The sequence below is a fragment of the Anomaloglossus baeobatrachus genome, chromosome 3 (assembly GCF_048569485.1).
Source record: "Anomaloglossus baeobatrachus isolate aAnoBae1 chromosome 3, aAnoBae1.hap1, whole genome shotgun sequence".
Classification (NCBI taxonomy): Eukaryota; Metazoa; Chordata; class Amphibia; order Anura; family Aromobatidae; genus Anomaloglossus; species Anomaloglossus baeobatrachus.
In genome coordinates this window covers 262184745-262209087 of record NC_134355.1, presented here as the reverse complement: position 1 = coordinate 262209087, position 24343 = coordinate 262184745, and positions in this window count along the sequence as shown.

Here is a 24343-nt window from a genome sequence, read left to right as displayed (position 1 = left end):
CAGAATTGAGAATGTTCCGATGTAGAGGTCTAGCTGTATTGATGATGTAAAGTATGTGTATTGGTATAAGGTGTAATGTTGTGTAGTATATAATGTAGAATGTAAGATAAGGTATATATAAGTGTTACTAGAAGGTGGCCCGATTCTAACGCATCGGGTATTCTAGAATTTATTGTGTAGTTAATGTATGTTTTTTGTTACATATATCGATGTTGTTGTGTGTAGTTGCCAGTGTTTGTGTAGGGCACTGTAAATGTTCTGGGTGTCGTCTGGGTGTGGGGGTGTGTGAGAGCGGTGTTGTATGTGTGTTGCGTTGTGTGTTGCATTGTTTGTGGAGCACTGTGTGTCTACAGCGTTCTGTGTGTGTGGTGCTGTGTGTGTTGCGCGGTTTGTGTGGGTGTGGAGTGCGTGTGTGTGTTTTGGGGGAGGTATGTTTTGTGCAGTGTGTGTGTTGCGCGGTATGTGCGTATATTTGTGTATGCCGCGGTGTTTGTGTGTTGGGTGTTGTGCGTGTGCGGCGTTGTCTGTGTAGGGCGGTGTTTGTGGTTCCCAGTGTGTGTGTGGTGTTGTGCGGTGCGCGTGTGGCGCTGTGTGTGTGTTTTGGGGGGAGGTGTGCCCCCCCATTGTGCTCCATCCCCCATGCTGCGCACTCCCCATCGTGCTCCATCCCCCATGCTGCGCACCCCCCATCGTGCTCCATCCCCCATGCTGCGCACCCCCCATCATGCTCCATCCCCCATGCTGCGCACCCCCCATCGTGCTCCATCCCCCATCATGCTCCATCCCCCATGCTGCGCACTCCCCATCGTGCTCCATCCCCCATGCTGCGCACCCCCATCGTGCTCCATCCCCCATGCTGCGCACCCCCCATCGTGCTCCATCCCCCATGCTGCGCACTCCCCATCGTGCTCCATCCCCCATGCTGCGCACTCCCCATCGTGCTCCATCCCCCATGCTGCGCACTCCCCATCGTGTGCCATTCCCCATGCTGCGCACTCCCCATCGTGCTCCATCCCCCATGCTGCGCACCCTCCATCGTGCTCCATCTCCCATGCTGCGCACCCCCCATCTTGCTCCATTCCCCAAGCTGCGCACTCCCCATCGTGCTCCACAGTCACACATCAGACAGTATACACGCACACATCTGATCGCATACACTCACACCCCACTTCTCCCTGTGCCCTCCGGTGGGCGGTCCCAGCAGCTGTGCTGCATGCCGTGCTCCTCTGCCGACACTCACAGATCCGATCGCATACACTCACACATCAGAACACACGCACACACCCGATCGCATACACGCACACACCCGATCGCATACACGCACACACCCGATCGCATACATGCACACACACACTGATGATATCGCACATACGCGCTCACACACTCACAACATCCAGAGATACCACATGCTTCCGGCCATGTGATCCTCCGGCAGGTCCTGGAAGGTCACTGCACGCACAGTATCGCCGCCGAGAAGTAAGCGATATCACTGTATGTTGTTGTGTGTGGATGCAATCTGATGTGTGTGTGAGGTGTGTGTGAGAGTGAGTGAGTGTGATCTGATGTGTGTGTGTGTCTGTTCTTATGTGTGTGCATGTGTGTGTGTGTTCCACCACTGCAGGACCTTGATGCGCTCACCTGCTCCCGGTCGGCGTCTGGTGAGTATGACTGCGGGGTCTTCTTCTGTCTTCTCTCTTCTGGGGGTGCCCGCTGCCTATAATGAAGTGTCTTGCAGTGTGTTTAACTCTTTCACCGCTGCATGACACTTCATTATTGACCGGAGCGTATGCCGGCTCCCTGCACATGTGTACCGGGAGCCGGTGTACGCTGGAGCGGGGCTGAGCGGGCGAGGCGTCAGCGTATCCCGGCTCCCTGCACATGTGTACCGGGAGCCGCTGTACGCTGGAGCGGGCGATGCGTGCGGAGGTCCGGGGCGAGCGGCTAATCCATGTGGGGGGTGGGGCCAGGTCGAGGCAAATGGCCAATCCGTGGGGGGGCAGAGCCAGGCCGAGCCCAGAGCGGCTAATCCATGCGGGGGGCGGGGCCAGGCCGAGGCAAGCGGCTAATCCGTGGGGGGGGCGGGTCCAGGCCGAGCCCAGCGGCCAATCCGACAGTTGTCACTTTTATGACACTTACGGTGACACTGTCACGTGACACAATTTTGGAGCAAGACAGACAGACAGACAGAATAAGGCAATTTTATATAGATAGGTATGTAGGTGAAAAGCTAAATCTGCTCGGCACACAGACAGTTGACAGTTGGTATTAGCCTATAGGGGAGGAGCTAGTGCTGAGGGAGAGAAATGGTTTCTGTGGGAATGTCAGTTAGGGCCCAGCCTGTGACAGAAGCAGACTTCAGGTCTGAGGAGCAGCAGAGCCGCATGACATGGATGTCATGAAGAGAGGGAGACCATTACATAGAATAGTGTGACAAAGGAAAACAGGGAACAACTGAGAAAGAGAAGGAGGTTACTGTGATACAGAGTGGTCTAGTGGAGCCAGGTCAGCGCACTGCCTAAAGGAACGCGTGACAGAGAGAGACAGGTTCTTGTGCAAGAAAGAACAAGACAAGGAACAAAGTTAGTATCTTAACCCCTTCACCCCCGGCCACTAAAACACTCTAATGACCGGGCCATTTTTTGCAATTCTGACCAGTGTCAATTTGACAGGTTATAACTTTGGAACACGTCAATGGATACTGGCAATTCTGACATTGTTTTTTCGTGTCATATTGTACTTCATGATAGTGGTAAATGTAGGCCAATATTTTTGCATTTATTTGTGAAAATTTCGGAAATTTGATGAAAATTTAGCAATTTTTAAACTTTGAAATTTTATGCCTTTAAAATCGGAGAGATATGTCACACAAAATAGTTGCTAAATAACCTTTCCCACTTGTCTACTTTACACCAGCGCAATTTTCAAAAAAAAAAAAAATTTCGTGAGGAAGTTAGAAGGGGTTCAGCAATTTCTCATTTTTCCAAAAAAATTTACAAAACCATTTTTTTAGGGACCACATCACACTTGAAGTGACTTTGAGAGGCCTAAGGGACAGAAAATACCCAAAAGTGACACCATTCTGAAAACTGAACCCCCCACACTGCTCAAAACCAAATCTGAGAAGTTTATTAACCCTTTAGGTGCTTCACAGGAACCAAAGCCATGTGGAAGGAAAAAATGAAAACTTTTCTTTTTTACACAAAAATGTTACTTTAGCCATAAAACTTTACATTTTCACAAGGGAGAAAAGAGGAAATGCACCATACAATTTATTGTGCACTTTCTCCTGAGTATGCTGATACCTCACCTCATATGTTGTAAAAATCAATTGTTTGGGCGCATGGCAGAGCTCGGACGGTAAGGAACGCCATTCGAATTTTTAAAAGCAAAATTAGCTGGACTCATTAGCGGATGCCATGTCAGGTTTGGAAACCCCTTGGAGTGCCTAAACAATAAAGCTTTCCCACAAGTGACCTCATTTTGGAAACTAGACCCCTCAAGGAATTTATCTAGATGTTTGTTGAGCACTGTGAACCCCTGGGGGCTTCACAGAAGTTAATAATGTTGAGCCGTGAAAATATATATATTTTTTTTTTTTTACCACAAAAGTGTTACTTGAACCAGGTAGCTTTTTTTCACAAGGGTATAAGGAAAAAATGCACCAAAGAATGTATTGTTCAATTTCTCCTGAGTACACAGGTAACTCATATGTGAAGGAAAGCAATTGTTTGGGCGCATGGCGGGGCTCAGAAGGGAAGGAGCGCCATTTGACAGCAAAATTGGTTGGAATCATTAGCGGACGTTATGTTGCATTTGGAGACCCCCTGAGGTGCCTAAACAATGGAGCTCCACCATAATTGACCCCATTTTGGAAACTAGATCCCTCAAGGAATTTATTTAGATGCTTGGTGAGCCCCCAGGGTTCCACAGAAGTTGATAATGTTCAGCCATGAATACATATTTTTTTTTTTTTACCACAAAACTGTTACTTGAACAGGTAGCTTTTTTTCACAAGGGTATCAGTAAAAAATGCACCATAAAACGTATTGTGCAATTTTTCCTGAGGACGCAGATACCTCATATGTGGTAAAAAGTAATTGTTTGGGTGCATGGCGGGGCTCAGAAGGGAAGGAGTGCCATTTGACAGCAAAACTGGTTGGAATCATTATCGGACGCCATGTCACGTTTGGAGACCCCCTAAGGTGCCTAAACAATGTAGCTCCCCACAAGTTACCCTATTTTGGAACTAGATCCCTCAAGGATATTATCTAGATGTTTGGTGAGCCCCTTGTACCCCCATGGGCTCCACAGAAAATAACGCTGAGCCGTGAAAATTATTTTTTTTTTTTACCACAAAATTTTTGCTTCAACCAGGTACATTTTTTTTTTTACAAGGGCATCAGGAAAAAAATGCACTATAAAATTTATTGTGCAATTTCTCCTGAGTACACAGATACCCCATATATGGTGGAAAGCAATTGTTTGGGCGCACGGCAGGGCTTGGAAGAGAATGAGCGTCATTTGACTTTTCAAATGCAGACGCCGTGCAGTGATGTGCATCACTGATCGGTCGCTGCAGCACGCACGAACAGATGAGATACAAAAAGCGACAGGGATAAGGAAATGTGCATCCCTGATCAGTGCTCAGCTGCTACAGAATGCACACATGGATGAGGTGCAATAAAACGAGGCAAGATATGGACAAAAAAAAAATGTCCCGCTGAAAAGAAAATTGACCACGGATGAAGATACGTTATCTGCATCACTGATCAGCACTTGGAAGGATGCACGGACAGATGAGGTATAAAAACGGACAGGAGATACAAAAAAAAATATATACTCACAGGACCCAGAGGATTAGCAGGAGGATCACTGACCAGAAGAACTGCAGGAGGAATAGAATGCAGCAAGTGGACAGCTTATTACATGAGCAGCAGGCAAGAAGTTGGAAAACTCATCAGAAGACCCAGGAAGGACCCAGCAATGGAGGCAGATGGGACTGGGCCAGTGAAGACCTCAGACGACCTGGTGAAGGCAGGTAGGGGACGTCGAAGAGGGAGAGCAGATGGCGAGGGGGGAGGGGAGACCGGAGAAGCAGAGGCAGAAGCAAGGAAGCAGAGCAGAATAGAGATCGCGGGGGGGGCAGATGGTGGCGGGGGACCAGATCACGGGGGGGGCACATCGACACAGGCAGGGGCCATCACGGGAGCAAGCAAGGGATATCAGGGGGAGCACGCAATACTCACAGGGGGAGCAAGAGTGGCAACCAGATATTAGCAGCAGCGGCGGCAGCGGCGGTAGTGGCGGCGTGGTACTACAAATACCAGCCAGTTCATGCCGCAGACATGCTGGGGCAGGGCTCCACAGACCAACACAAGCCTGAGAAGGGCAGTCACCTCCAGAACAGACCGCTCCACTGCACGCTGATTGGAGCGATTGCGCGTCATTGCACGATCGCTCCAATCAGGGCTGGGGGGCACCATTTTGAGCTCCAGCTATGATCTGCTGCAGCTGTTGCAGCACCTCGTAGCAGGATCTCACAGGATCACACTGGTTCAAGCATTGTTTTAGTCGAAACCAGTGCGATCGATGTGGTTGGCGGTTTTGAACAGGCAATCACAATGATCGTCAAGCAAAGGTCCCCTGCTGTAAGAAACAGTAGGGGACATCATTTGAAAGCCGTTGCTATGGCTATGAACTTTAGGCAGTAAAGTTATGTCCCTGGTTGTTAATAGAGATGAGCGAACCGGTCGTGGTTCGGCTCGAGTTCGGTTCGCCGAACGGAGGTCTCCGAGTTCGGTTCAGCGAACCACTCGAACCGCATAGGAAACAATGGGAGGCAATCACAAACACATAAAAACACCTAGAAAACACCCTCAAAGGTGTCCAAAAGGTGACAAACAACTCACAACTAGGGCTGAGCGGGCCCCGGCTGTAAATGTCCGGATCCGCGCGGTTTCAGCACTATTCCGGCTGCACGATCCGGAACCGGCATTTAATAAAAAATGAAAAAAAAAAACAATAAATAAATAGCGTTTCATACTTACCAGACTCTGTAATGGCGGCACACTTGCTTCCGGGTCGCGCTTTCACTTCCTGTGCTGCCACACAGCTTTCCGTGTTTTCCCCGCCCACCGGCCGTCCTCTCAGCTGTGATTGGTTCCTGGCTGACCCGCCCGCCAGCCTGTGACAGTGTCTGCCGTGCAGTCATCGCTTATCGCGGTCAGTACTACGCTGCACTCAGAGCGGGCAGCCGTGCTCTATGGCTGCTCACTCTAACATGTAGCAGAGCTGAAGCGGCGTGGGACTTCTCCTGTGGGTTACGTCGGAACTGCAGGGTGTTTGGGGGTAATAAAGTGGTGAAGGAGGAGTGTTTTGTATTTTATTTCAAATAAAGGATTTTTCTCTGTGTCTGTGTTTATTTACTGTCACTTACAGGTTTGTGTGATGCAGCTATCTGATAGACGCCTGTGCCATCACACAAACCTAGGGTTTAGCAGCAGCTATGTGCCCCTGCTAACCCCTGCTATTAACCCGAATGGCACCGCATCACGCCAGTGGGAAGAGCCGGTATCGCACCGGTATGTCGCATCTAACAGATTCGACATACCGGACGGCTGCGGGCTGAGGATATACCAGCCCCCGGCCGGCGTTATCTTGGCTGGATGTGAAGATTAGGGGGACCGCACGTCGGTTTTTTTCTGGTTTTTTTTTTTTACTTTCACCGGAATCACAGGTGCGAGGGGCTCTGGCAGCATCCGGCAGCCTCGCACGTGTGACTCCGGGCACTGGATAAACAGCACAGATACTGCGCGACGGCTGGGGCTGCAGCTGAGCGCTATAACTGTGCTGCCGAGTGTGTTTACCACCGTGACCGACAGTGACCTGCTTTCCCCGCCCACCAGCCTTCCTGGCGCCTGTGATTGGTTGCAGTTAGCTGACACGCTGCCACTCAGGATGGGGGCGTGTCTATCTGCAACCAACACACACCGGTGGGCGGGGAAAACCATGAATATTGAATAGTCGGCTCCGGAAGGTAACAGCGTGACCCGGAAGGAGTGTGTCGCCATGACAGCGCCTCGGTGAGTATGCCGTGCTCGTTCCCAGCCCCCTAGCTCCTCCACAAACGTTTTAACCCTCTGGATTCCGGTCCCCATTGACATATATGGGCACCGGATTCCGGAGCGGATCGGACTTATTTTTAAGTCTGTTAACGACCCGCCGGCCCCGGATTATTGCCTTCCCACTCAACTCTACTCACAACACATCACAAACACATGGGAAAGTGACAAGAACAAATTCTCATGCGAAAACAAAACAGCGTTACGAGGAAAAAGAGGACGAGACACAGATATAGGTATGGCATGCCCTTCTAAAATCATGTATAACACCGCAAGGGGACTCCAAGCAGAGTCTCCCTTTTTTCCAAAAATTGGGCCCCACAGACACCACTTCAGTAGCAGCACTTGTGCCCCAGTTGCAAACTGGACAGGTAGATTTGCATCAAGCACATTCAAAAATACGCCATCCTTAACCGTCCCCAGGATTGCACCGGGGTAGGTAGCAAAGTCTTTGCTAAAGCATGACTTGTTCATCTTGGCTCCTTTTAAAAAACACTGTAAGCAAGGGTTACTCTAAGTGGAGTCTCCCTTTTTTCCAAAAATTGGGCCACACAGACACCCACCCCATCAGTGGCAGCACTTGTGCCCTAGTTGTACACTTTACAGGTAGATTTGCATCAACAACATTCAAAATTACGCCATCCTTAACCCTTCCCAGGATGACCCCGGGGTAGGTAGCAAATTCTTTGCTGATCCCAGCTCTGTTCATCTTGGATCATTTTTAGAAACACTGTAAGCAAGGGTTACTCCAAGCGGAGTCTCCCTTTTTTCCAAAAATTGGGCCACACAGACACCCACCCCATCAGTGGCAGCACTTGTGCCATAGTTGTACACTTTACAGGTAGATTTGCATTAAGCACATTCAAAAATACGCCATCCTTAACCATCCCCAGGATTGCACCGGGGTAGGTAGTAAAGTCTTTGCTGAACCATGAGTTGTTCATCTTGGCTCCTTTTAAACAACACTGTAAGCAAGGGTTACTCCAAGTGGAGTCTCCCTTTTTTCCAAAAATTGGGCCACACAGACACCCACCCCATCAGTGGCAGCACTTGTGCCCTAGTTGTACACTTCACAGGTAGATTTGCATCAACAACATTCAAAATTACGCCATCCTTAACCCTTCCCAGGATGACCCCGGGGTAGGTAGCAAAGTCTTTGCTGATCCCAGCTCTGTTCATCTTGGATCATTTTTAGAAACACTGTAAGCAAGGGTTACTCCAAGCGGAGTCTCCCTTTTTTCCAAAAATTGGGCCACACAGACACCCCATCAGTTGCAGCACTTGTGCCCTAGATGTACACTTCACAGGTAGATTTGCATCAAGCACATTCAAAAATACGCCATCCTTAACCGTCCCCAGGATTGCACCGGGGTAGGTAGCAAAGTCTTTGCTGATCCCAGCTCTGTTCATCTTGGATCATTTTTAGAAACACTGTAAGCAAGGGTTACTCCAAACGGAGTCTCCCTTTTTTCCAAAAATTGGGCCACACAGACAACCACCCCTTCAGTGGCAGCACTTGTGCCCCAGTTGTACACTTCACAGCTAGATTTGCATCAAGCACATTCAAAATACACAAGCATTTACTCACCATAGGATGACACAGGGGTAGTAAATTCCTTGTGGATCCATGACTTGTTCATTTTGATGAACGTTAGTCTGTCCACATTGTCACTGGACAAAAGCGTGCACTTATCTGTCAGCACACACCCAGCAGCACTGAAGACATGTTCAGAGACAACGCTGGCAGCTGGACACGACAAGATCTCCAAGGTGTAAGTGGAGAGCTCTGGCCATTTTTCAAGATTTGAAGCCCAAAATGAGCAAGGCTCCAGTTGCAAAGTCATGGCATTGATGTTCATTTGGAGATACTCCTGTATCATCCTCTCCAGCCGTTGACTATGTGTCAGACTTGTCTCTGGTGGCCTTGCTAAGGATGGTCTAAAAAAAATTATGAAAAGATTCAATATAATTGCTGTTACCAGCACCAGATACGGTGCTGCTGGTACGGTTAGACTGTTGAAGATGACGAGACTGTCCCATGTTTGTCGAGTTACAACTGGGAGATTCACTCCGTGCACCACGGGTGTTTTGTGGAAAAGCCGAGCTAAGATTGAGTATCAGCTTTTGCTGATATTCCTGCATACGTGCGTCCCTTTCTATGGCTGGAATTATGTCACAAAATTTGGACTTGTACCGGGGATCTAATAGTGTGGCAAGCCAGTACTCATCATCACTTCTAATTTTGACAATACGAGGGTCATGTTGGAGGTAGTGCAGCAAGAAGGCGTTCATGTGTCTGGCGCAGCCATGCGGACCAAGTCCACGCTGTGTTTGTGGCATAGATGTGCTAACCGTTCTTTCTTCCTCTGACATCTCCCCCCAACCTGTTTCAACTGAAATTTGACCAAGGTCTCCCTCATCCGCTGAGTCTTCCATGTCCATGGACAGTTCGTCCTCCATTTCTTCATGTTCTCCAGCACCTTCCTCAACATTTCGCCTGCTACCATGCGCCCTTGTTGACCCCTGTCCCCCATGGTCTCATGCCTGCCGCCTTGGTGATGATGAACTACTGGACCTTGGTGAAGTTGTTGTTTCTTGCGCATATGAATCCTCCTGTAGTTCCTCCCCTTCCTTTTGTCCCACTCCCTGAGTCCGAATAGTGTTTAGCGTGTGCTCCAGCATGACTGGAATTGTCATGCTGAGAATGGCATTGTCAGCGCTAAACATATTTGTCGCCATGTCGAAACTGTGCAGAAGGGTGCATAGGTCCTTGATCTGAGACCACTCCATCAGGGTGATCTGCCCCACCTCTGCATCTCGTTGGCCCAGGCTATACGTCATGACGTATTGCACCAGGGCTCGATGGTGCTGCCACAGTCGCTGTAACATGTGGAAAGTCGAATTCCAGCATGTCGGCACATCGCATTTCAGGTGATGAACCGGCAGGCCGAAAAACTTCTGAAGCGATGCAAGTCGCTCAGCTGCGGCAGTTGAACGGCTGAAGTGAGCAGACAGTTTTTGTGCCCTGTTCAGAAGGCCATCTAGGCTGGGATAGTGTGTTAAAAATTGCTGGACAACAAGGTTCAACACGTGAGCCATACAAGGCACGTGTGTCACCTTGCCCAGGCGAAGGGCCGCACCCAGGTTTGCAGCATTGTCGCACACGGCCTTACCAGGCTGCAGGTTGAGTGGAGACAACCATTTACCAAACTCAGTCTCCAGAGCTGCCCACAACTCAGCCGCTGTGTGACTCTTAGTTCCAAGACATTTCAAGACAAAGTCCGCCTGATGCCATTGCGCTCTGCTGCCAGCATAGTAATGAGGTGTGTGTGATTCCTTCTGTGCAGTTACAACGCTGGTGGCCGGACCAGGCAGGCTTGGGGGGGAGGTGGAGGACCCAGACGAGGTTGAGGAGGCAGAAGCAGTGGAGGAACTTGGACAGACAGAGGATTGACACACAAGTCGTGGGGACGGCAAGACTTGTGTAGCAGACCCTTCACCATCTATCACCATAGTTACCCAGTGCCCAGTCAGCGACATGTAACGTCCCTGTCCAGGCTTACTGGTCCAAGTATCTGTGGTGAAATGCACACGTTCACACACAGAGTTTCTCAAGGAAGCGGTGATGTTGTGTGCGATATGCTGGTGTAGTGCAGGCACACCTTTCTTAGAGAAGTAGTGGCGACTGGGCATCTGGTACTGGGGCACAGCGACAGACATAAGGTCTCTAAAAAGAAAAAACAAAAAGGCAGCACTAAATGTGCACTTCAGCACTAAAAATTCCAAACTACTTAGTATAAATATTTTGAGATTTTTGGCAAAAAATTGTAATTTCTTGAGCTACCCCGCCACGTCATGGAAAATCTCATTTGGGGCAGTCCTACACTAAAATATTTTTATAAAAGGTGCCATAGTATTATAGTATTATCCTTCATCTCTCATTGAATATAATTCGGAGGTATGTCCCCCTTTCCTTTTGACCTGTGTAACCAGACCTCTTCCTTTTTTTACTCTACCCCTTTTTTTGCTCTACTTTTTTTGCTCTTCTTTTTTTTCAAGTATAACTTGATCTCCTTGTTTGCCTTTTTCATAGACTGCTTACGCATTCTTCTGATACACTTTTGATGAACATCATTACCCGTACCGATACGATTTGACAATCCTCTTTATGCTTCTAGGTACGTGTCTTATTATCATGTATGGTCACTCCTCTAATGGTCTCTTTCATGTCTCAACAGATTGTCATTTAACTTATATCTCAATGGAGATTTCCATACTTCATCCATTGGTGCCTATGAAATTAATGGATTTAAGTGTTCTTGTTGCTTCTGCTTGCGCAGTTTCTGCCATTTTCTGTATAATTATGATTTATTTGATCATGTAATCACAACAGTGTATCACTGATACTGTTTTTAACTTTATGTATGTCTTTTCTTTTTTTGTTTTTCACTAGTCCAATTGTCCCTGTAAAAGATCCTTCAGGATCGAAACGTTGGACGGACTTGTCTGTATATACACAATAAATCAACATTTTTTTCAAACCAAACCAAAGATTCCTCTCTTACATTGTGGTGTGCCGGATATATTTTTTATATTACTGGGTCGCAGGAAATGGCCTTTTATTTTTCCACATCTGAGGGACAGAGATCTGGCTGCTGTGTGTAGACGGTGGTGAGTAGGGTGTCCCTGAAAAAATGCAGGTTTTTGAGGAAATTGCAGGCGTAGACATGATGTTGCCTTCATCCAACGTTGATGCTATCGATGTCTGAGAGAGCTGTACACACGCACTTGTTTCCCCTTCCAAACCAACTGACGACCTACCAAGCAAACTGCCTGTTGCGGTTACACCGGTGGAAGTTGTGCGTGGAAAACCAGGTGTGACAGCTGTCCCCAGAGTCCTAGAAGATGAAGAGCGCGTGGATGCACTGGAAGGGGCAGGCGGTGGATGGTCCGCTCCGCTAGGCCCCATTGCAGCACGGTGAGTTTCCCACTGGGACATATGATATTTATTCATGTGACGATTCATGCAAGAAGTTGTCAAACTGCTGAGGTTTTGCCCTCTACTAACAGAATCACGACAAATTTTACATATCACATGATTTGGGCGATCTTTTGCTATGTCAAAAAAGGACCAGGCTAGGCAAGGCTTAGAGGGCATGCGACCTGCTGAGCCACCCCGACTAGTGCTCAGAGGCAGAGTGGTGGCTGAGGATGCAGTTTTAGACATGGTACCAGTACTCCTCCTCTGTCTAGGAAGGCACAAGGTAACTTCGTCATCAGTAGCATCCTCCACCGCCTCTGCTGACCTCTTCGAGTGCCTGACTGTGGGTTGACAGTAGGTGGGATCTAGAAGTTCCTCATCAAGCGTTGTGTTTGCACTCCCCTCCCCCTCAGACCGAGCCTCTAACTGCCCTGAACGAATATTTAAGTTGTCATCCCAATCTGGTATCTGCGTCTCATCATCATCAGTATGTTCCTCATTGTCTATTACAACAGGTATTTCAGTTTGTGAATAAGGGTCAACATTATGCTCATGAACTTGGTCATCACGGCCTGAATCTGAGTCACAAAGGTTCTGGGCATCACTGCAGACCATTTCCTGGTCTGTACTCGCTGTAGCTTGGGAGCAGACCTCTGATTCCCAGGCTATAGTGTGACTGAACAGCTCTGCAGACTCAGCTATCTCTGTTCCACCATACTGTGCAGGGCGGATGGAGACTTCAGAGCTGGGAGAAAGCAAGTGTGATTGGGATGACAACTCAGAGGACTGGTGTTTTTTGGATGCGGAAGTTGAGGTGGAAGAGAGGGCACTTGTTGGACCACTTGAGATCCATTCAAGCATTTTCTTTTTTTGGGCAACATCTACCTTTGTTCCAGTTGTTCGAGTTAGTAAAAAAAGAGAGCACATCCGATTGTCCAAGGAAAGTAGTAGACATCTTACTTTTGCTGGAAGATGGTCTATCTTCAGCAGATGTTAATATAGCTTTGCCACCTTCCCCACGGACACAAACTTTTTTTCCTTTTCTAACACGCCTGTTCACCTTTCCACCAGTATCTGTCATTTTGCCACTCATTTTGCTAGCGAAAAGAATGTCCACTTAAAATGTGGTAGTAAAAATTGAGAGGTGGTGTAGATTGCAGCGGTGGTCTACCTTTATTGACAGCAGAATAAACAACAATAACTATCCCGGACAAGGAAACAATGGCCCTTAAAATGGCAGCACAGTTTGCTAGTATAATGGCTTAGTAACAATGAGCTTGAGTGTGCAATGCAGAGGTGCTGCAAATAGATTTGCACTAGTGGGACACTAATGGAAGTCCAACAGCCACTTTTAGGATGCCACTAAGTTTCCTCAGTGTTTGGTATTATAATGGCTTAGTAACAATGAGCTTGAGTGTGCAATGCAGAGGTGCTGCAAATAGATTTGCACTAGTGGGACACTAATGGAGGTCCAACAGCCACTTTTAGGATGCCACTAAGTTTCCTCAGTGTTTGCTAGTATAATGGCTTAGTAACAATGAGCTTGAGTGTGCAATGCAGAGGTGCTGCAAATAGATTTGCGCTAGTGGGACACTAATGGAAGTCCAACAGCCACTTTTAGGATGCCACTAAGTTTCCTCAGTGTTTGCTAGTATAATGGCTTAGTAACAATGAGCTTGAGTGTGCAATGCAGAGGTGCTGCAAATAGATTTGCGCTAGTGGGACACTAATGGAAGTCCAACAGCCACTTTTAGGATGCCACTAAGTTTCCTCAGTGTTTGGTATTATAATGGCTTTGTAACAATGAGCTTGAGTGTGCAATGCAGAGGTGCTGCAAATAGATTTGCACTAGTGGGACACTAATGGAAGTCCAACAGCCACTTTTAGGATGCCACTAAGTTTCCTCAGTGTTTGCTAGTATAATGGCTTAGTAACAATGAGCTTGAGTGTGCAATGCAGAGGTGCTGCAAATAGATTTGCGCTAGTGGGACACTAATGGAAGTCCAACAGCCACTTTTAGGATGCCACTAAGTTTCCTCAGTGTTTGCTAGTATAATGGCTTAGTAACAATGAGCTTGAGTGTGCAATGCAGAGGTGCTGCAAATAGATTTGCACTAGTGGGATACTAATGGAAGTCCAACAGCCACTTTTAGGATGCCACTAAGTTTACTCAGTGTTAGCTAGTTTAATGGCTTAGTAACAATGAGCTTGAGTGTGCAATGCAGAGGTGCTGCAAATAGATTTGCACTAGTGGGACACTAATGGAAGTCCAACAGCCACTTTTAGGATGCCACTAAGTTTACTCAGTGTTTGCTAGTATAATGGCTTAGTAACAATGAGTTTGAGTGTGCAATGCAGAGGTGCTGCAAATAGATTTGCACTAGTGGGACACTAATGGAAGTCCAACAGCCACTTTTAGGATGCCACTAAGTTTCCTCAGTGTTTGCTAGTATAATAGCTTAGTAATAGTGAGCTTGAGTGTGCAATGCAAAGGTGCTGCAAATAGATTTGCACTAGTGGGACACAAATGGAAGTCCAACAGCCACTTTTAGGATGCCACTAAGTTTCCTCAGTGTTTGCTAGTATAATGGCTTAGTAACAATGAGCTTGAGTGTGCAATGCAGAGGTGCTGCAAATAGATTTGCACTAGTGGGACAGTAATGAAGGTCTAACAGCCACTTTTAGGATGCCACTAAGTTTCCTCAGTGTTTGCTAGTATAATGGCTTAGTAACAATGAGCTTGATTGTGCAATGCAGAGGTGCTGTAAATAGATTTGCACTAGTGGGACACTAATGGAAGTCCAAGAGCCACTTTTAGGATGCCATGAAGTTTCTTCAGTGTATGCTAGTATAATGGCTTAGTAACAATGAGCTTGAGTGTGCAATTTAGAGGTGCTGCAAATAGATTTGCACCAGCTGGACACTTATGAAGTCCAACAGCCACTTTTAGGATGCCACTAAGTTTCCTCAGTGTTTGCTAGTATAATGGCTTAGTAATAGTGAGCTTGAGTGTGCAATGCAAAGGTGCTGCAAATAGATTTGCACTAGTGGGACAGAAATGGAAGTTCAACAGCCACTTTTAGGATGCCACTAAGTTTCCTCAGTGTTTGCTAGTATAATGGCTTAGTAACAATGAGCTTGAGTGTGCAATGCAGAGGTGCTGCAAATAGATTTGCACTAGTGGGACAGTAATGAAGGTCCAACAGCCAATTTTAGGATGCCACTAAGTTTCCTCAGTGTTTGGTATTACAATGGCTTTGTAACAATGAGCTTGAGTGTGCAATGCAGAGGTGCTGCAAATAGATTTGCACTATTGGGACACTAATGGAAGTCCAACAGCCACTTTTAGGATGCCACTAAGTTTCCTCAGTGTTTGCTAGTATAATGGCTTAGTAACAATGAGCTTGAGTGTGCAATGCAGAGGTGCTGCAAATAGATTTGCACTAGTGGGACACTAATGGAAGTCCAACAGCCACTTTTAGGATGCCACTAAGTTTACTCAGTGTTAGCTAGTATAATGGCTTAGTAACAATGAGCTTGAGTGTGCAATGCAGAGGTGCTGCAAATAGATTTGCACTAGTGGGACACTAATGGAAGTCCAACAGCCACTTTTAGGATGCCACTAAGTTTCCTCAGTGTTTGCTAGTATAATGGCTTAGTAACAATGAGCTTGAGTGTGCAATGCAGAGATGCTGCAAATAGTTTTGCACCAGTGGGACACTAATGAAGTCCAACAGCCACTTTTAGGATGCCACTAAGTTCCCTCAGTGTTTGCTAGTATAATGGCTTAGTAACAATGAGCTTGAGTGTGCAATGCAGAGGTGCTGCAAATAGATTTGCACTAGTGGGACACTAATGGAAGTCCAACAGCCACTTTTAGGATGCCACTAAGTTTCCTCAGTGTTTGCTAGTATAATGGCTTTGTAACAATGAGCTTGAGTGTGCAATGCAGAGGTGCTGCAAATAGATTTGCGCTAGTGGGACACTAATGGAAGTCCAACAGCCACTTTTAGGATGCCACTAAGTTTCCTCAGTGTTTGCTAGTATAATGGCTTAGTAACAATGAGCTTGAGTGTGCAATGCAGAGGTGCTGCAAATAGGTTTGCACTAGTGGGACACTAATGAAAGTCCAACAGCCACTTTTAGGATGCCACTAAGTTTACTCAGTGTTAGCTAGTATAATGGCTTAGTAACAATGAGCTTGAGTGTGCAATGCAGAGGTGCTGCAAATAGATTTGCACTAGTGGGACACTAATGGAAGTCCAACAGCCACTTTTAGGATGCCACTAAGTTTCCTCAGTGTTTGCTAGTATAATGGCTTAGTAATAGTGAGCTTGAGTGTGCAATGCAAAGGTGCTGCAAATAGATTTGCACTAGTGGGACAGAAATGGAAGTTCAACAGCCACTTTTAGGATGCCACTAAGTTTCCTCAGTGTTTGCTAGTATAATGGCTTAGTAACAATGAGCTTGAGTGTGCAATGCAGAGGTGATGCAAACAGATTTGCACTAGTGGGACAGTAATGAAGGTCCAACAGCCAATTTTAGGATGCCACTAAGTTTCCTCAGTGTTTGGTATTATAATGGCTTTGTAACAATGAGCTTGAGTGTGCAATGCAGAGGTGCTGCAAATAGATTTGCACTATTGGGACACTAATGGAAGTCCAACAGCCACTTTTAGGATGCCACTAAGTTTCCTCAGTGTTTGCTAGTATAATGGCTTAGTAACAATGAGCTTGAGTGTGCAATGCAGAGGTGCTGCAAATAGATTTGCGCTAGTGGGATACTAATGGAAGTCCAACAGCCACTTTTAGGATGCCACTAAGTTTCCTCAGTGTTTGCTAGTATAATGGCTTAGTAACAATGAGCTTGAGTGTGCAATGCAGAGGTGCTGCAAATAGATTTGCACTAGTGGGACACTAATGGAAGTCCAACAGCCACTTTTAGGATGCCACTAAGTTTACTCAGTGTTAGCTAGTATAATGGCTTAGTAACAATGAGCTTGAGTGTGCAATGCAGAGGTGCTGCAAATAGATTTGCACTAGTGGGACACTAATGGAAGTCCAACAGCCACTTTTAGGATGCCACTAAGTTTACTCAGTGTTTGCTAGTATATTTGCTTAGTAATTATGAGCTTGAGTGTGCAATGTAGAGGTGCTGCAAATAGATTTGCACTAGTGGGACACTAATGGAAGTCCAACAGCCACTTTTAGGATGCCACTAAGTTTCCTTAGTGTTTGCTAGTATAATGGCTTAGTAATAATGAGCTTGAGTGTGCAATGCAAAGGTGCTGCAAAATGATTTGCACCAGTGGGACACTAATGGAATTCCAACAGCCACTTTTAGGATGCCACTAAGTTTCCTCAGTGTTTGCTAGTGTAATGGCTTAGTAACAATGAGCTTGAGTGTGCAATGCAGAGGTGCTGCAAATAGATTTGCACTAGTGGGACACTAATGGAAGTCCAAGAGCCACTTTTAGGATGCCACTAAGTTTCCTCAGTGTTTGCTAGTATAATGGCTTAGTAACAATGAGCTTGAGTGTGCAATGCAGAGATGCTGCAAATAGTTTTGCACCAGTGGGACACTAATGAAGTCCAACAGCCACTTTTAGGATGCCACTAAGTTCCCTCAGTGTTTGCTAGTATAATGGCTTAGTAACAATGAGCTTGAGTGTGCAATGCAGAGGTGCTGCAAATAGATTTGCACTAGTGGGACACTAATGGAAGTCCAACAGCCACTTTTAGGATGCCACTAAGTTTCCTCAGTGTTTGCTAGTATAATGGCTTTGTAACAATGAGCTTGAGTGTGCAATGCAGAGGTGCTGCAAATAGATTTGCGCTAGTGGGACACTAATGGAAGTCCAACAGCCACTTTTAGGATGCCACTAAGTTTCCTCAGTGTTTGCTAGTATAATGGCTTAGTAACAATGAGCTTGAGTTTGCAATGCAGAGGTGCTGCAAATAGGTTTGCACTAGTGGGACACTAATGGAAGTCCAACAGCCACTTTTAGGATGCCACTAAGTTTACTCAGTGTTAGCTAGTATAATGGCTTAGTAACAATGAGCTTGAGTGTGCAATGCAGAGGTGCTGCAAATAGATTTGCACTAGTGGGACAATAATGGAAGTCCAACAGCCACTTTTAGGATGCCACTAAGTTTCCTTAGTGTTTGCTAGTATAATGGCTTAGTAATAATGAGCTTGAGTGTGCAATGCAAAGGTGCTGCAAATAGATTTGCACCAGTGGGACACTAATGGAAGTCCAACAGCCACTTTTAGGATGCCACTAAGTTTCCTCAGTGTTTGCTAGTGTAATGGCTTTGTAACAATGAGCTTGAGTGTGCAATGCAGAGGTGCTGCAAATAGATTTGCACTAGTGGGACACTAATGGAAGTCCAAGAGCCACTTTTAGGATGCCACTAAGTTTCCTCAGTGTTTGCTAGTATAATGGCTTAGTAACAATGAGCTTGAGTGTGCAATGCAGAGATGCTGCAAATAGATTTGCACCAGTGGGACACTAATGAAGTCCAACAGCCACTTTTAGGATGCCACTAAGTTCCCTCAGTGTTTGCTAGTATAATGGCTTTGTAACAATGAGCTTGAGTGTGCAATGCAGAGGTGCTGCAAATAGATTTGCGCTAGTGGGACACTAATGGAAGTCCAACAGCCACTTTTAGGATGCCACTAAGTTTTCTCAGTGTTTGCTAGTATAATGGCTTAGTAACAATGAGCTTGAGTGTGCAATGCAGAGGTGCTGCAAATAGATTTGCGCTATTGGGACACTAATGGAAGTCCAACAGCCACTTTTAGGATGCCACTAAGTTTCCTCAGTGTTTGCTAGTATAATAGCTTAGTAACAATGAGCTTGAGTGTGCAATGCAGAGGTGCTTCAAATAGATTTGCACTAGTGGGACACTAATGGAAGTCCAACAGCCACTTTTAGGATGCCACTAAGTTTCCTTAGTGTTTGCTAGTATAATGGCTTAGTAATAATGAGCTTGAGTGTGCAATGCAAAGGTGCTGCAAATAGATTTGCACCAGTGGGACACTAATGGAGATCCAACAGCCACTTTTAGGATGCCACTAAGTTTCCTCAGTGTTTGCTAGTATAATGGCTTAGTAACAATGAGCTTGAGTGTGCAATGCAGAGGTGCTGCAAATAGATTTGCACTAGTGGGACACTAATGGAAGTCCAACAGCCACTTTTAGGATGCCGCTAAGTTTCCTTAGTGTTTGCTAGTATAATTGCTTAGTAACAATGAGCTTGAGTGTGCAATGTAGAGGTGCTGCAAATAGATTTGCACTAGTGGGACACTAATGGAAGTCCAACAGCCACTTTTAGGATGCCACTAAGTTCCCTCAGTGTTTGCTAGTATAATGGCTTAGTACCAATGAGCTTGAGTGTGTAATGCAGAGGTGCTGCAAATAGATTTGCACTAGTGGGACACTAATGGAAGTCCAACAGCCACTTTTAGGATGCCACTAAGTTTTCTCAGTGTTTGCTAGCATAATGGCTTAGTAACAATGAGCTTGAGTGTGCAATGCAGAGGTGCTGCAAATAGATTTGCGCTATTGGGACACTAATGGAAGTCCAACAGCCACTTTTAGGATGCCACTAAGTTTCCTCAGTGTTTGCTAGTATAATAGCTTAGTAACAATGAGCTTGAGTGTGCAATGCAGAGGTGCTTCAAATAGATTTGCACTAGTGGGACACTAATGGAAGTCCAACAGCCACTTTTAGGATGCCACTAAGTTTCCTTAGTGTTTGCTAGTATAATGGCTTAGTAATAATGAGCTTGAGTGTGCAATGCAAAGGTGCTGCAAATAGATTTGCACCAGTGGGACACTAATGGAGATCCAACAGCCACTTTTAGGATGCCACTAAGTTTCCTCAGTGTTTGCTAGTATAATGGCTTAGTAACAATGAGCTTGAGTGTGCAATGCAGAAATGCTGCAAATAGATTTGCACCAGTGGGACACTAATGAAGTCCAACAGCCACTTTTAGGATGCCACTAAGTTCCCTCAGTGTTTGCTAGTATAATTGCTTAGTAACAATGAGCTTGAGTGTGCAATGCAGAGGTGCTGCAAATAGATTTGCACTAGTGGGACACTAATGGAAGTCCAACAGCCACTTTTAGGATGCCACTAAGTTTCCTCAGTGTTTGCTAGTATAATGGCTTTGAAACAATGAGCTTGAGTGTGCAATGCAGAGGTGCTGCAAATAGATTTGCACTATTGGGACACTAATGGAAGTCCAACAGCCACTTTTAGGATGCCACTAAGTTTCCTCAGTGTTTGCTAGTATAATGGCTTAGTAACAATGAGCTTGAGTGTGCAATGCAGAGGTGCTGCAAATAGATTTGCGCTAGTGGGATACTAATGGAAGTCCAACAGCCACTTTTAGGATGCCACTAAGTTTCCTCAGTGTTTGCTAGTATAATGGGTTAGTAACAATGAGCTTGAGTGTGCAATGCAGAGGTGCTGCAAATAGATTTGCACTAGTGGGACACTAATGGAAGTCCAACAGCCACTTTTAGGATGCCACTAAGTTTACTCAGTGTTAGCTAGTATAATGGCTTAGTAACAATGAGCTTGAGTGTGCAATGCAGAGGTGCTGCAAATAGATTTGCACTAGTGGGACACTAATGGAAGTCCAACAGCCACTTTTAGGATGCCACTAAGTTTACTCAGTGTTTGCTAGTATATTTGCTTAGTAATTATGAGCTTGAGTGTGCAATGTAGAGGTGCTGCAAATAGATTTGCACTAGTGGGACACTAATGGAAGTCCAACAGCCACTTTTAGGATGCCACTAAGTTTCCTTAGTGTTTGCTAGTATAATGGCTTAGTAATAATGAGCTTGAGTGTGCAATGCAAAGGTGCTGCAAAATGATTTGCACCAGTGGGACACTAATGGAAGTCCAACAGCCACTTTTAGGATGCCACTAAGTTTCCTCAGTGTTTGCTAGTGTAATGGCTTAGTAACAATGAGCTTGAGTGTGCAATGCAGAGGTGCTGCAAATAGATTTGCACTAGTGGGACACTAATGGAAGTCCAAGAGCCACTTTTAGGATGCCACTAAGTTTCCTCAGTGTTTGCTAGTATAATGGCTTAGTAACAATGAGCTTGAGTGTGCAATGCAGAGATGCTGCAAATAGTTTTGCACCAGTGGGACACTAATGAAGTCCAACAGCCACTTTTAGGATGCCACTAAGTTCCCTCAGTGTTTGCTAGTATAATGGCTTAGTAACAATGAGCTTGAGTGTGCAATGCAGAGGTGCTGCAAATAGATTTGCACTAGTGGGACACTAATGGAAGTCCAACAGCCACTTTTAGGATGCCACTAAGTTTCCTCAGTGTTTGCTAGTATAATGGCTTTGTAACAATGAGCTTGAGTGTGCAATGCAGAGGTGCTGCAAATAGATTTGCGCTAGTGGGACACTAATGGAAGTCCAACAGCCACTTTTAGGATGCCACTAAGTTTCCTCAGTGTTTGCTAGTATAATGGCTTAGTAACAATGAGCTTGAGTGTGCAATGCAGAGGTGCTGCAAATAGGTTTGCACTAGTGGGACACTAATGGAAGTCCAACAGCCACTTTTAGGATGCCACTAAGTTTACTCAGTGTTAGCTAGTATAATGGCTTAGTAACAATGAGCTTGAGTGTGCAATGCAGAGGTGCTGCAAATAGATTTGCACTAGTAAGACAATAATGGAAGTCCAACAGCCACTTTTAGGATGCCACTAAGTTTCCTTAGTGTTTGCTAGTATAATGGCTTAGTAATAATGAGCTTGAGTGTGCAATGCAAAGGTGCTGCAAATAGATTTGCACCAGTGGGACACTAATGGAAGTCCAACAGCCACTTTTAGGATGCCACTAAGTTTCCTCAGTGTTTGCTAGTGTAATGGCTTTGTAACAATGAGCTTGAGTGTGCAATGCAGAGGTGCTGCAAATAGATTTGCACTAGTGGGACACTAATGGAAGTCCAAGAGCCACTTTTAGGATGCCACTAAGTTTACTCAGTGTTAGCTAGTATAATGGCTTAGTAACAATGAGCTTGAGTGTGCAATGCAGAGGTGCTGCAAATAGATTTGCACTAGTAAGACAATAATGGAAGTCCAACAGCCACTTTTAGGATGCCACTAAGTTTCCTTAGTGTTTGCTAGTATAATGGCTTAGTAATAATGAGCTTGAGTGTGCAATGCAAAGGTGCTGCAAATAGATTTGCACCAGTGGGACACTAATGGAAGTCCAACAGCCACTTTTAGGATGCCACTAAGTTTCCTCAGTGTTTGCTAGTGTAATGGCTTTGTAACAATGAGCTTGAGTGTGCAATGCAGAGGTGCTGCAAATAGATTTGCACTAGTGGGACACTAATGGAAGTCCAAGAGCCACTTTTAGGATGCCACTAAGTTTCCTCAGTGTTTGCTAGTATAATGGCTTAGTAACAATGAGCTTGAGTGTGCAATGCAGAGATGCTGCAAATAGATTTGCACCAGTGGGACACTAATGAAGTCCAACAGCCACTTTTAGGATGCCACTAAGTTCCCTCAGTGTTTGCTAGTATAATGGCTTTGTAACAATGAGCTTGAGTGTGCAATGCAGAGGTGCTGCAAATAGATTTGCGCTAGTGGGACACTAATGGAAGTCCAACAGCCACTTTTAGGATGCCACTAAGTTTTCTCAGTGTTTGCTAGTATAATGGCTTAGTAACAATGAGCTTGAGTGTGCAATGCAGAGGTGCTGCAAATAGATTTGCGCTATTGGGACACTAATGGAAGTCCAACAGCCACTTTTAGGATGCCACTAAGTTTCCTCAGTGTTTGCTAGTATAATAGCTTAGTAACAATGAGCTTGAGTGTGCAATGCAGAGGTGCTTCAAATAGATTTGCACTAGTGGGACACTAATGGAAGTCCAACAGCCACTTTTAGGATGCCACTAAGTTTCCTTAGTGTTTGCTAGTATAATGGCTTAGTAATAATGAGCTTGAGTGTGCAATGCAAAGGTGCTGCAAATAGATTTGCACCAGTTGGACACTAATGGAGATCCAACAGCCACTTTTAGGATGCCACTAAGTTTCCTCAGTGTTTGCTAGTATAATGGCTTAGTAACAATGAGCTTGAGTGTGCAATGCAGAGGTGCTGCAAATAGATTTGCACTAGTGGGACACTAATGGAAGTCCAACAGCCACATTTAGGATGCCACTAAGTTTTCTCAGTGTTTGCTAGTATAATGGCTTAGTAACAATGAGCTTGAGTGTGCAATGCAGAGGTGCTGCAAATAGATTTTCACTAGTGGGACACTAATGGAAGTCCAACAGCCACTTTTAGGATGCCGCTAAGTTTCCTTAGTGTTTGCTAGTATAATTGCTTAGTAACAATGAGCTTGAGTGTGCAATGTAGAGGTGCTGCAAATAGATTTGCACTAGTGGGACACTAATGGAAGTCCAACAGCCACTTTTAGGATGCCACTAAGTTCCCTCAGTGTTTGCTAGTATAATGGCTTAGTAACAATGAGCTTGAGTGTGTAATGCAGAGGTGCTGCAAATAGATTTGCACTAGTGGGACACTAATGGAAGTCCAACAGCCACTTTTAGGATGCCACTAAGTTTTCTCAGTGTTTGCTAGCATAATGGCTTAGTAACAATGAGCTTGAGTGTGCAATGCAGAGGTGCTGCAAATAGATTTGCGCTATTGGGACACTAATGGAAGTCCAACAGCCACTTTTAGGATGCCACTAAGTTTCCTCAGTGTTTGCTAGTATAATAGCTTAGTAACAATGAGCTTGAGTGTGCAATGCAGAGGTGCTTCAAATAGATTTGCACTAGTGGGACACTAATGGAAGTCCAACAGCCACTTTTAGGATGCCACTAAGTTTCCTTAGTGTTTGCTAGTATAATGGCTTAGTAATAATGAGCTTGAGTGTGCAATGCAAAGGTGCTGCAAATAGATTTGCACCAGTGGGACACTAATGGAGATCCAACAGCCACTTTTAGGATGCCACTAAGTTTCCTCAGTGTTTGCTAGTATAATGGCTTAGTAACAATGAGCTTGAGTGTGCAATGCAGAAATGCTGCAAATAGATTTGCACCAGTGGGACACTAATGAAGTCCAACAGCCACTTTTAGGATGCCACTAAGTTCCCTCAGTGTTTGCTAGTATAATTGCTTAGTAACAATGAGCTTGAGTGTGCAATGCAGAGGTGCTGCAAATAGATTTGCACTAGTGGGACACTAATGGAAGTCCAAC